Source organism: Chionomys nivalis, chromosome 1 (assembly GCF_950005125.1).
Source record: "Chionomys nivalis chromosome 1, mChiNiv1.1, whole genome shotgun sequence".
Taxonomy (NCBI): Eukaryota; Metazoa; Chordata; class Mammalia; order Rodentia; family Cricetidae; genus Chionomys; species Chionomys nivalis.
This window is the reverse complement of record NC_080086.1, coordinates 176,083,610-176,097,332: the sequence shown is the minus strand read 5'-3', so window position 1 is coordinate 176,097,332 and position 13,723 is coordinate 176,083,610.

The window sequence follows — 13,723 nt, the reverse complement described above, 5'->3', positions numbered from 1 at the left end:
AACACGATTAGTGTAAGTGTGTCTCATCTGATTAAATTATGATGCTAATGATTCCGATGATTTTTTTTATTCAAGTTATAGATATTTCTAGTTCTTGGGTTTTACACAATCAAAAAAGAGAGAGAATCACTTCCCATTTTCAGTTCCTAAAGATAAACTCTTATTGTCTCCAGTGTGGAATCTAAAGAATGAAGGCCCATAAGTCAGTGGCTGTAGTGAGAAGCCGTGAAGAAATACACCCGTCTAAGGAACTGACTGAAGCACTATGCAACCTATTATTTCCAAACGTAAAACTATCAGACAGATTTCCTCTCTGTTTAACTATGCTATCACAGGAATGAATGAGAGTTTCCTTTCAAGGTGGAAACCTAAATCAACAGAGCAAATATTACCCATAGAATAACAACAGTAAATAACTATCAACTAAGCATGCAAAATTTTATCCCCACAAACTTGTCGGGCTATCTACCGTGCAAAATTTACTAAGAAAAATCTCCTCTGGGAGCCTTTAGTAAGATACATAAATATCATAAGACACTACAGCCTCACTAGGCATTGTCATTTGTGCTCACACTGATGCATGAACTCTACTATGCCTTTTGACATTAAGTAATATCCAGTTGCCTCTATTTGCTTAAACACAAATCCCCTCAGTCTGCTAATTTGTCTTCATTTCTATAAAGATTTTCTAGTGACTCAATTGTGCCAAGCATTGGTTTAGTACTATTTTTGTAAACTATATAGCTTTTTCTCTAAACAGTTTACATTTATTATTTATTAATTTTCTTAACAACCCTATTTAGATAGACATGGTTTGCAAGCTCATTTTATTAGAACTAACAATAGAACAAACATTTAATTTCTTCTGTGATATTCAGTTTATGTAATACTTTCTATACAATCAAAGACTATTTGAATCTAATCTCCTATGATTTATTTCTCTTTCAGCATACAAAGGAAAAAATAAGCCAAAGTATGACTGTAGTATATTTCTCTATTATTCCTGGAAATGAATGTTATTTATTCCCCCGATGATAGGCATAAAAGATGTGTCTACACAAATGTTTCTTAAAACACTATAGAAAAGCAAAGGACAAGACAAAGTGCATGGAAGGCAATGAAAGCAGACTATGTAAAGCTCTGGGTGGATCCCTGAACCAAAATATAACAGATGGATGAATGGATGGATGATATGTAGATAGATAGATAGATAGATAGATAGATAGATAGATAGATAGATAGATAGGATGATAGATATAGAACAAGGTATCACAGTACAGTTAATCCAATGAGGATTTTACAGTCTTCATTCTTGGACCTAGAGGATAGTTTAATGGGTAAAATACCTGTCTTTCAAGCCAAAATCCTAAGGTTGATTTCAGAAACTCAACTAAAAAGTCACCCTTATAATACTAGAGCTGGGGAGACTGAGATATGCATTTCCTTAAGGATCAATGGTATTTGATATCTAAGGAACCCTTTATTTTCATCTGACCTGCATTTGTATATATTTGAATTTGAATTCAAATGCATGTATGTACAGGCATGAATACATACCAACATACAAATGAATATGCATACACACACATGAAAGTTGTGCAAATTCTCAAAAAATTATTAATGAATGAACAAACAAAGCAACAAAAAGATTGGAAGACCATGATAACATGCTTGGCATAAAAAAAGAAATTTCATGTCTAAAGGGCCAGTATTTTCTTGCTCACCTATGGTTAAAAGCCTGAGAAATTACTGAACTGAATCCAAGCTTGGCTTGAGTTAGCCATTTCATTTTTATGTAATCATTAGTTTTACTTTGAAAACTCACTCCAGGAATAACTGACCATGGTGGCAATGTCTTTCTGAAAATTCTTCTGCTGATCTTCCTAAACACCCATCTTTAAACAGACTCTTTATTCCCAGGGCAAGAATTTATGACTGAGAAAGTTATAATTTGATCAAATCAGAAAGTCTATTTCATGATCCATATGAAGAAATTGTCATGGGTCAACTTGATATTTAAAATATATATACAAATATTTTATGTATATATATTTGAGTATATATAAATCACATATAATATATATATATAAAACAAAAACAGCAAAGAAAATCTTCAAATGGTGTTTTTTGTTTGCTTGTTTGTTTTCAAAATAGAAAATAATAATATGCCCCTTAAGAAGATGTATTGACTGCTGTAGAAAAATATTTTTACACTATAAATATGTATTAGTCTCCTTGCTTAATAAAGATAAGACTGGTCTGTAGCTAGACAGAAAAAGATTAGGCAGGAGAGCTAGAGTAAGATAATTCTGGAAAAAAAGAAGGCTGGAGTCAGAAGATTCTCCAGGAGCTGCAAAAGGAGCAAGACATGCTATAGGAAGGGTAAAGCCATGAACCATGTGGAAGCACACAGATTAATAGAAATAGCCTAAATTTAGTTGTAAGAGCTAGGGGGTTATAAACCTAAGCTATTGACTGAGGATTTATAGTATATATAAACCTCAGTGTCTGCCGTCAGGATGGAAACTTTCACCTACAGTTGGGAAAATTCTTTAATTTTAGTGCAGGTTTTGCAGTTCTTATTGTATTTTCCTGACAGAGAATGAAAGAGAAATGTGATGTATTTTGGTATTTGCCAGCTTTAGCCAAATCAATCAGATGATTTCACATACCCCTATACTGTATTGGATATTTTCTTTTATTCAGCAATCCTGTACTTTATTATCATTGCGTCTTAGGTCTTGGTCCTATACTTGCACAGCTGATGCAACTGCTCCTTTAGCTGCTGCTTCTTGATTCTCAGCTTATTTTATATTAACTTATCCTCAGCTGGAAGCACATGACTTTAGTCTTCATGGGTCACAGATCCAGAAGCTTGTACTTCTTGTCCTTGTAAACTTTCTTGAGGTTTTCTTTTTGAGTCTAGTTACTGCTGGTGAGGACACAGATCATGGATTTGAGGGCATCACATATCTTGAAGAGCTTGGATGTGACACTACCTGTCACCTTGGTGATGTGAAGTTGGGAAAGTTCTCTTTCATATCATCCGGTTTTTCATCAGCTCCTCACTGCCATGTAGGTCCTGAGACTTAATCTTAGCCAGGGTTGCATTGCTCACTGATGAATGTATTGAATAAAGATTGCTAATTACTATTTAACCATGGTTGGTTATATATTCTTGGTTAGCTATAATACGCATGTACATTTAAACACGCATGAACAAAAATGGGCACACACAAACACATGAAGTATCTTGGCTTTCTCTTGTCACTCTAGAGGAATATCTCTAACCCAATATGTTCCCACCAGTTCTTCAGTGTTCTATATTTCCTATTTTGGTAATAAATAAATATTTCTCTCTTTTGGCTATGAGCCTCACATATGCAGCACAGATTCAAACAATAAGAAAGACCCTGGGTTAATAAAGTGAAAGATGAGACCCAGTTCCTAAAGATGTCCTCTGATCTGCTTGTCTGCAGGCAAGTTCCTATGGAACGTGTAGTTCTTAACATGCAAGTGTACACATGTGTGTGTGCATCAACACACACACACAACCATAAAAATCAAGCAGTGCTAAAACTGATGAAATCATATTCCAGAAAAAATAGACTAAATAATAAATAAATTAATTAATTAATTAATACATACATACATACATGCATACATACATACATACAATAGAGAGTGCATAGGTGAAAAGAATTAGATTTTAATTTTTCTAATTATTTTAATTTTGGGAAAGGGATGACAGAAAACTTGAACAGCTATTCCAATATAGACAAACTCAACGAATCAAATTGAAAATAGAACTTTATTTAAACACAAGTTTCTGAAATTGCATCTAGAAAATAAAAAATTAAAGAACATAAAATTATAAAAAAAAGTAGAATGAAGAAAGCAAATCAAAATGGACACGAATAGACATTTTCATACAGAAATGAAGAGTAAATACAGTAAGTAGACTTTGAAAGTTTGGGAAAATGATAAATCATTGTAAATACTAAGGAAAAGAAAAGATCTTAAAATTTTCTTTTCTATCAACAAAGAAAGTGTCAACAGGCCATACTCTTTTTACTTATTCATATTGTAATAAAATATAGTGATCACAAGTTTTCTTTGCAAAGGCCTTCCAGAGGATGAGTCCAAAAAGGAAGAATTATAGAAAAACCTTTTCTGGATTATTCTGTCAGCACTGACTCCATTTAAATGATTAAAGATGAGAATACTATTTTGCAACAGAAAAATTTTATAATTAAAAATGTATGGACTTCATAATTTAAACACTGAAGTACAGGATAAGTTAAAAAGATAGAGTAAGAGAATATCAAAGGTAACTTTAAAATTAATAAACTGAATGTGAGAAAATCTAAGCATGCATTTTTTTTTACTCTAAAGGAATTCACTAATGGACTAAAATAGTCATCTGTAAGTATACCATATTAGGCTCAGGAAGGGAAGGAGTGGGAACTGAAAGGAGTAGAAGTAAACTAATTAAGTCATCACCTAGAATGAAGGATCCATACATACTTTCAATAAATGATTGTATTTTATAATCTACCACAACAAACAAATTCCAAAAAGGCAATATTAAGTTGCCTGAAAGACAATATAGGAAAATACAAAACAAACACCATCCTATAGGAAAGAAAAGGGAAACATCAAAAGCAAGAAATCATAGGAATGACTTCAATAAGACAGCAGAACAGCAAGTGTCTTGACCATGTAGCTCCATAACAAGGATAGTATGTCAACCATCTATAGAAAAGCATATCTTTGTGTCAATTGTGTTCTAAATAGGAAAATGTAAAAGCCCCATGGCATCTAAGACTGAGAAGAGTTCTCATAAGACACTAAGAGAAACCTATAATTGCTATTTTGCTCAATGAACATGCTTTTAGATTTCCTTTGAAATGAAGTTTTTACCGTGACTAATGCTGTTTTTAATCTTCCTCAGAGAAACTTCATACTGCAGCAGGTGGCAGTGAAGGCTGAGACTTATTACTGTGTCCCCTGACCATACTACTTAACCATTGAGTGGTTGGTCCTAAAGCGAACATCTGTAGTGCCCCCTCCAAGGCATCCAACCTTAGGGAGCATTACCGAAGAGGTGGTATGAAGAATCTAAGGCCAGGGAGTGGGGAACTGTACTGTAAAAGCTATTTTCTGGGTGTGACCTGGGATTTCCTCCCACTGACTCATTATAGCTCTGGTTACTTGCATGAAACCTGACCCATTAACATTACATTATGGATGATGTAGGGCTCCCAGGACACCATTTCTTCCTAGCATCCTATCATCAGGTAACAGTTATTCTGGGGTAAGAGAAGAAGCATTGTTATTTTCTTTAGTGACATAGCCATTAAAAAGTTACCATGCCCGTCTCACCACGCTCGTGTACAAAACCCTAATTTAAGCTCAGTGCTTCTCACATACACAACATAGACACAATATAGACAGATTGGATGATTTGTTAGGTTTATTCAACAGCAAGTTTGAACACTAGAAGTGTAGAGGGAAAGTGGTAAAAGAAGGTAATGGAAGTGAAACCCTGAAAATACATTATATATGTTTAAATTTGTTGTAGAATATCTATTTTAAAAAGAAATCTCATTTTTCAGATGATAAACTAACCAACGTAATCCTGATACTGGGAAAAGTCCCAATCACAGAGTTTCATTGTTCATACATTAGCAAGGTGCATTATCATACTCAGAAGAAGCCATCCTCACCCCCACCTTATTATCAATATAAATTCCAGCAGTGGATAGTGAAGCAACCCATGACCTGACTTCAGAGTTTCACATTCAGTCTTGGAACAGTCCTGCTTGACAGACAGAAAGGAATGCATATCCACTCATACTCTCATAGACCACTGACCTTTATCTGACCCCAGACCCTGAAAGATCTCAGAGACCTCTTGCTATGACCTTATCAGCCATCCTTCAGGACAATGCTAGGAATTTACTAGAAGGTATAGTTATACATGTCCTCCGATGTAAATTCACATATCTTGTTCTGTTTATAGATACAAAAATAACTCAATGACTATATATATGGGACAAGCCTTATTTTTCAGGGACCCACTCATTGAGTTAAAGGGAGGCTTTCTAAGTTCCTATCAGAAAATATACCAAAAACATAGAAAAAACTGCAAAGCAACCACATACACATCATGATATGGCATCCTTCCTACTGTCATGACCTGGAGGAGTTTTCATTTGTCAAGGGTCCAGGCAGGCTCTCTACCTATCAGAGGGTCATCAATAGCAGAGTCTATATGCCATCCCAGCAACTGTATTTTTGTTCAATTGAAATTCCATAGGCAAACACTCAGAGTGGAGGAATACTTGGATATTTATATGTGGGAAATAAGCCTATGAAAAAAAGAAATAGTACATTCTTCATCAAGTGCATTGATACTAAATCAAAAGTTCACAAATCACACATAATTTGGCAAATATGACATCATCAAAAGAAACATATAACTCCAGGAGTAGCTGAGACCCACAAAAAATGGTGATTAACAAATTGAAAATGAATACAACATCAATCTTAAAGATGCTAAAAATATAATATTAAACTGATACAAAATATTGAAAGTCAACTAAAGTTGGAAAAACAGTGAGAAAATAGTAAAGAAATAGAAATGATACATACCAATCAAACAGAATTATTGGTATTGAAGAATGTTGACAGAGGCTTTTTATCCTGCCTGGTCCTGTAGCTGGTCATTCCAAACACACAGAGGCCTACATTAATTATAAACTGGTTGGTTGTGGGCCCATATTTCGATTTGGCACAGAAGCCATTAGCCCGGTCTGAGCTAGTCACATAGCTCTGCAGACTAGCTGTCTCTTCCTTAACAAAAGCCAGGATGTGGTGCTCCTAGTTTTCTTTTGTTAAAATGTAGAGTACCTGAAAAGAGATGTTGACTGAAGCTGATGACTTAATAGTTTAGAGGTTTGGTGCTTCCTTACCTTTGTAATTTGGAGGATGTCTTATAAAGATGCTAATTCATGGCCTACCTGACTGCTAGATGCAGACATGACCTAAGCCCAGGCACCTGGTTGCCTAGGAGACAGCCTAATGTGTTTCCCCGCCGCCCCACTCAATTCAGGGGTTTATAAGATGTTTGGAGAATAAAGAGGGAGGCTGGCCTTTTCCAAGATGACCTTGTAAGCTGTGTCAGTTTTGTTCCTTGCGACTCTGTTCCAGACGGGTTAGGAAATCTGTGTTGGACCCACACGGGCTCTGACATAATGGCGCCGTAACGTGGTGCTGACTACTGAACCCAGAGATTAAAGACAACGTGGTGCTGTCTACTGAACCCCGGAGGAAGAAGTATGAAAAGGAACGTGGTGCTGACCGCCGAACTCCATGACCCCGGAGAAGGGACAACATGAGAGAGACAGGGAATGCTGATTGCTGGATCCCAGAGGGAAACCGGACAAAGGAGGCTGATCAGTGCTCCCCAAAAAGCAAGGAAGAGGTGACCAGACGTGAGGAACCCGCGAGAAAAAAATCGGTGGATGCGTGAGTAGTGAGCGCTCAGAAACAGAGATGTAGAATAGAGAAAGAAATGTAGGAAAAAAGGGGCAAAACTTAAATTGGTAGTAAAAAATTTATATATAAGTTAGATATGGGATAAGAAAAAATTATTCAGTTATAATTTGTTGGCAACTTAATCTAGAGTGGAGCAGAACATTGACAGAGTTATTGAGAATCTGTAAGCGTGGTAGACACAGAATTGCAGCTTTTATTGCCTGCTAAATAAATAGAAAAGGTAAGAAAAAAGGACGTTTGGCCCAAGAATCACCAAGTTACCACTGAGATTTAGTAGCCACGTGCTCACAGCCAGTTAATCTAACCCACCTGTGGGTAAAAGGCAAGCAGGAGTAAGAATAAGTTTAGAGAGCAAATTTAACTTCACACAGTCTATAGAACAGAGGAGAGGATTCAGAAATTCTCCTAATTTTATGATTTACAAGTTAAAATAAAAAAGATAGTTAAAAATTTGCCTTCCAGAGCTCAGAAACGCAATCTAACAAAGAGAGTCTGTGTCCTACCCCCTGCCATGCAGTGCAGCTTCAACTGAAAGAAAAAAGCCAGGTTTAAATTAAGGTAGCCTCTGAGATAAGCGGGTTAAAATGCTCGTTTTTCATTTCACAATTTTGCCTTTTTGTCAAAAGTCTGTTGTTTATAGGCAAGTGAATTAGTATCCAAGGTGGATTGATTCCAGTACTGTGGCTCTGTAGTAAAGTTTAAAGTCAGAGATTGTGATGCATTCAGAAGTTCCTTGATTGTACAGGATTTTGGGATTGTTTAGGCTATCCTGAGTTTTTGTGTTTTCTCATAAAGTTGAGGATTGTTTTTTCAAAGTCTAAAGAATTTTGTTATAAGTTTGATGGGCATTTGCATTAAATCTGTGGATTGCTTTCAGTAACATTGTCAATTTTGCTATGTTGGCGCTGTTTTTACAAGAGAATAGGAGATTTTTATATAGAAGCTTCTCAGTTCAAGAGATCTTATTGTTTCTCTCAATGTGTATGCCACTGAGGCTGTGTTAGAGTTGTACCAGTGCATTCAAGTGTTAATTCTAAATTTTTCTCTTATGAGGTTAAATGTTGTTGGTTTTATGTTGAGGTCTTAGAAAAGAGGAGAAGATGAATTTGGTTCATCTGATGCATTTTGGGTACAGACCACAGGTCCTCAGAGACCAGAACTCACTTTGTTTATAAATGGAAAAATTTCCTAGCCTCTTGGATACTGGCACAGATACTTCCATCATAACCGCCAGTCAGTGGCCTTCTAAGTGGCCAAAAACAGAGACTATTACCCAGTTACAAGGAATTGGTCAAACTAGAAATCTTGAACAGAGTAACAATGAACTGCATTGGAAAGATGAGGAAGGATATGAAGGAACTTTTAAGCCATATATTATTCCCCATTTACCTGTGAACTTATGGGGCAGAGATATCATGTCCAGGATGGGAGTATATTTATACTCTCCCAGCACGGCTGTTACTAATCAGATGTTTCAACAAGGATTATTACCTAATCAAGGTTTAGGCAAAAATAATAGGGGAAAGGTAGATCCTGTCGTATCAGACAGTAGACCTTCTAGAGCAGGATTAGGGTATTTTTAGGAGAGGTCACTGAAAGACCTGCACTCCATGCAGACCCGATAATATGGAAAAGTGATGAACCTGTATGGGTGAGTCAGTGGCCTCTAACAGAAGAAAAATTGCAAGCTGCCCAGCAGTTAGTGCAGGAACAGCTGGATAGTGGACATATTTCACCATCTAATTCTCCATGGAATTCTCCAATTTTTGTTATTAAAAAGAAATCGGGAAAATGGAGATTAATTCAGGATTTAAGAGAGGTCAATGCAACCATGGAACCAATGGGAGCTTTACAACCAGGGTTGCCATCCCCGGCAGCCATTCCAAAAGCCATCCATAAGATTATCTTAGACTTGAAAGATTGTTTTTATACAATTCCGTTAGCACCACAAGATTGTCAAAGATTTGCTTTTAGCATTCCTTCAGTTAATTTTAAAGTGCCAATGAGGAGGTATCAATGGAATGTCTTACCCCAGGGTATGTTAAATAGTGCTACTTTATGCCAAAAATTCGTAGCCCAAGCTATACAGGAGGTTAGAAATCAATTTCCACAGGTTTACGCAATCCATTACACAGACGACATCTTGCTGGCTCATAGAAATGAAGATACTTTACTAGAGACATATGCATTGTTACAGCAGTGTCTAAGCCATGCAGGTTTGGTTATTGCTCCTGAGAAAGTACAGAGGCACCCACCTTTTCAATATCTAGGTCTTATGTTATACCCCAAAGAAATTAAGCCTCAAAAGATAGAAATCAGGAAGGATGACTTAAAAACTCTTAATGACTTTCAAAGGTTATTAGGAAATATACAATGGCTAAGACATTATTTGAGGTTTCCTACAGGAGTCCTTGAGCCTTTAAGTGAAATACTTAAAGGAGACAGTGATCCAAATTCTAGCAGGCAGCTTTCAGAAGCCGCCAGACAGACTCTCTCACAGATAGAGTAGGCTATACAGGAACAGCAGGTGTGCTATATTGATTATAGCCAGACATGGCAAGCGTGTATTTTACCTACAAGGCTGACTCCTACAGCAGTCTTATGGCTGAATGGACCACTTTTATGGGTGCATCTGCCTGTATCACCAGCAAAAGTATTAAATCCTTATTTTGAAGCAGTAGCATGCTTAGCTCAAAAGAGCAGAATGGAATCTAGAAAATATTTTGGCAAAGAACCAGCTGTAATCAATGTGCCTTACACTAAGCAGCAAATTGAATGGTTATTTCAAAATAGTGACTCATGGGCAATTGTGTTTGCTCAGTTTCAAGGTCAGATTAATAATCTTTTCCCAGCTGACCAGTTACTATAGTTTACACAACAGCATTCATTCATTTTTCCTAAAATAGTAGCAAAGAATCCCTTAAAAGATGCTTTGTTGATTTTCACTGACGGCTCATCTAATGGGAAAGCTGCTTATGTTGTCAATGGCAAAGGACACGTGGTACAGACAGAACCAGCTTCAGCTCAAATAGTTGAACTGCGGGCTGTAGCTCTGGTATTTAAGAATTTTGATAATAAGGCTTTTAATTTATATACTGACAGCCAGTATATTTATGAAGCATTAAGGATCCTGGAAACAGTGTCATACATAGCAACTAGCAATGAACAAGTTAAAATATTGTTCCAGCAGATTCAGAAAGCCATACAATGTAGAAAGTTACCATGTTTTGTGGGACATATCAGAGTGCATTCAAGTCTTCCTGGTCCGTTAGCTGAAGGTAATGCTGTAGCTGACGAACTTACAAAAATAATTGCCATATCTCAGGTTGAACTTGCACAATAATCACATGCTTTGCATCATCAAAACAGCTTAAGTTTAAGAAAACAATTTAAGCTGACCAGGGAAGCTGCTCAGCAAATTGTTAAACAATGTGAAAGATGCCCACAATATCTACCTGTGCCTCATTTGGGGGTAAATCCCCGAGGGCTTCTTCCCAATCATATATGGCAAATGGATGTAACGCACATTACTGAGTTTGGAAAATTGAGATATGTGCATGTGACAATTGATACTTACTCAGGATTTATAATGGCCACAGCACAAACTGGGGAAGCTGCCAAGCATGTAATAACTCATTGCTTAAAATGCTTTTCATGCATGGGAACCCCAAAGGTAATAAAAATGGACAATGGATCCGGATATGTCAACAAAGCTTTTCAAAGATTTTGTGCTCAGTGGAATATCGTTCATAAGACTGGTATTCCATATAATCCTCAAGGACAAGGAATTGTGGAGTGTGCACATAGCTCCTTGAAAACACAACTCCAAAAAATAAAGACAGGGGAGTTGTATCCTCAGACGCCATACAATGCCTTAAATCATGCATTGTTTACGCTAAACTTTCTAAATACAGATGTCCATGAGCGATCAGCCCCGGACAGATTGTGGTATAGCGGTACAAAAACCACATTTGTTAAAGCCAAATGGAAAGATCTGTGCACTGGGATTTGGAAGGGACCTGACCCCATCCTAATATGGGGTCGAGGGCATGTCTGTGTTTTCTCACAGGATGAAAACCAAGCAAGAAGAAGGACAACGGACCTGAGGACAGCGGACCTGAGGACAGCGTGGATGACAACCGCGCCTCAGAAGGAACAGAAAGAAAACGGCTCCAGGAGGAATCCAGTAACCCAGCCCACAGAGAGGAGCCTGATCTGAACCCGCAACTCGCAGCGCTGCAGGGAGACTTCGGACAAGGAGATCCTGCTGAGATGAGCTGACTGCGGCGTCTGCTGCTGGCTGTGGTGTGAAACCTGTTGCTTCAAAACTAAGATACAAACTGAACATTTGAGTGTTCTCGGTTTATGGGACAGAACTCATTTTGAATAAAATATTAAACCTAAGAACTAAGACCTAAGCTTTCCCCTCAGGGAAAGAAAGATGCAAAATAAAGTATGACTAAAATCCCTTTTCACTTAACAAGGGGGCAGACTAAGGGTTTAACAGCCACACAGAGACTGAAAATGAGATTTAATAACAACAAATGGTATTATACTCTTAACGGTAATGACCTGATATTTACAGCTGCATATAAGGTGACGGGAAAAATCTGGTAATGGCTAATGGTGCTAAATACATCTGTAATGACCGAAAAGAATATGAAATTATGGTAAAGAAAGAATATGAGAGAGTTGGTAATGACAAACTAGATAGGAAATTATTAATAATTGAAGAGTTGGTACTGACCAACTAAAGATGAAGTAATGAATAATCGAAGAGCTGGTACTGACCGGCTAAAGATGAGATTATGAATAATTTGGAGAGCTGGTACTGACTGACTAAATATGAAATTATGAAGAATTGGAGAGCTGGTTTTGATTGGCTAAATATGAAATTATGAAAATTGGGAGAGCTGGTTTTGATGGGCTAAAGATGAAATTACGGTATTAGAAATTTAAAGATCGGTATTAACCGATGATGTAGAAAAATCATGATTGTGAATTGCTGCGATTGACAGTTGGCTGAAAGAGAGGTTGTGATGATGAATGTTGAGAGTTGATATGTATGTTGAGAAAGTAAACTCTGAATGATGTTCTGTACCAGCGGAAGAAACATCTTCAACTCAGGTGATTCTACTCTCCTTTAAGATAGGAGAATATAGTCATTGGGGGCATAATTATTCATAAAGCATTATGATACATCCTGACAAAAGATATGGCTGATATACAGGGCCTGAAAAGTATATTTCTCTCCACTAATCTCTTCTCTTTACAGAGGTTGGCAGTCAATGACAGGTTTGAAGCTTCTTCTCCCCAGATGCCTGAGACAGGGGCTTGCATAATTGATGCCTGTTCCAATGATGGGAAAATTTGGGTAAATGAAGAGGACTTTGCCCAAGTCAGACGCAACGTGTCTGTCCTGTTGCAGAAGCACAGGAATTATTAAAATTAATAAGAGAGAGTGGATTGTGGGCCCATATTTCGATTTGGCACAGAAGCCATTAGCCCGGTCTGAGCTAGTCACATAGCTCTGCAGACTAGCTGTCTCTTCCTTAATAAAAGCCAGGATGTAGTGCTCCTAGTTTTCTTTTGTTAAAATGTAGAGTACCTGAAAAGAGATGTTGACCGAAGCTGATGACTTAATAGTTTAGAGGTTTGGTGCTTCCTTTCCTTTGTAATTTGGAGGATGTCTTATAGAGATACTAATTCATGGCCTACCTGACTGCTAGATGCAGACATGACCTAAGCCCAGGCATCTGGTTGCCTAGGAGACAGCCTAATGTGTTTCCCCGCCCCCCCCCCCCCCACTCAATTCAGGGGTTTATAAGATGTTTGGAGAATAAAGAGGGAGGTTGGCCTTTTCCAAGATGACCTTGTAAGCTGTGTCAGTTTTGTTCCTTGTGACTCTGTTCCAGCCGGGTTAGGGAATCTGTGTTGGACCCACACGGGCTCCGAGAGTTGGTCTGTTAGCTCAGGCTTCTTAATACTAATTTCTACATATTAACCCATAATTCTTGTCTGTGTTAGCCATGTGGCTTATCACCTTTGTCAGTGAGGCATTCTTATCTTGCTTCCTCTGCATCTGGTGAGGACTGCCAACTCAGCCTTTCCTTTTCCCAGAATTTTCCTGTTCTGTTCACTCTGCCTATACTTCCTGCTG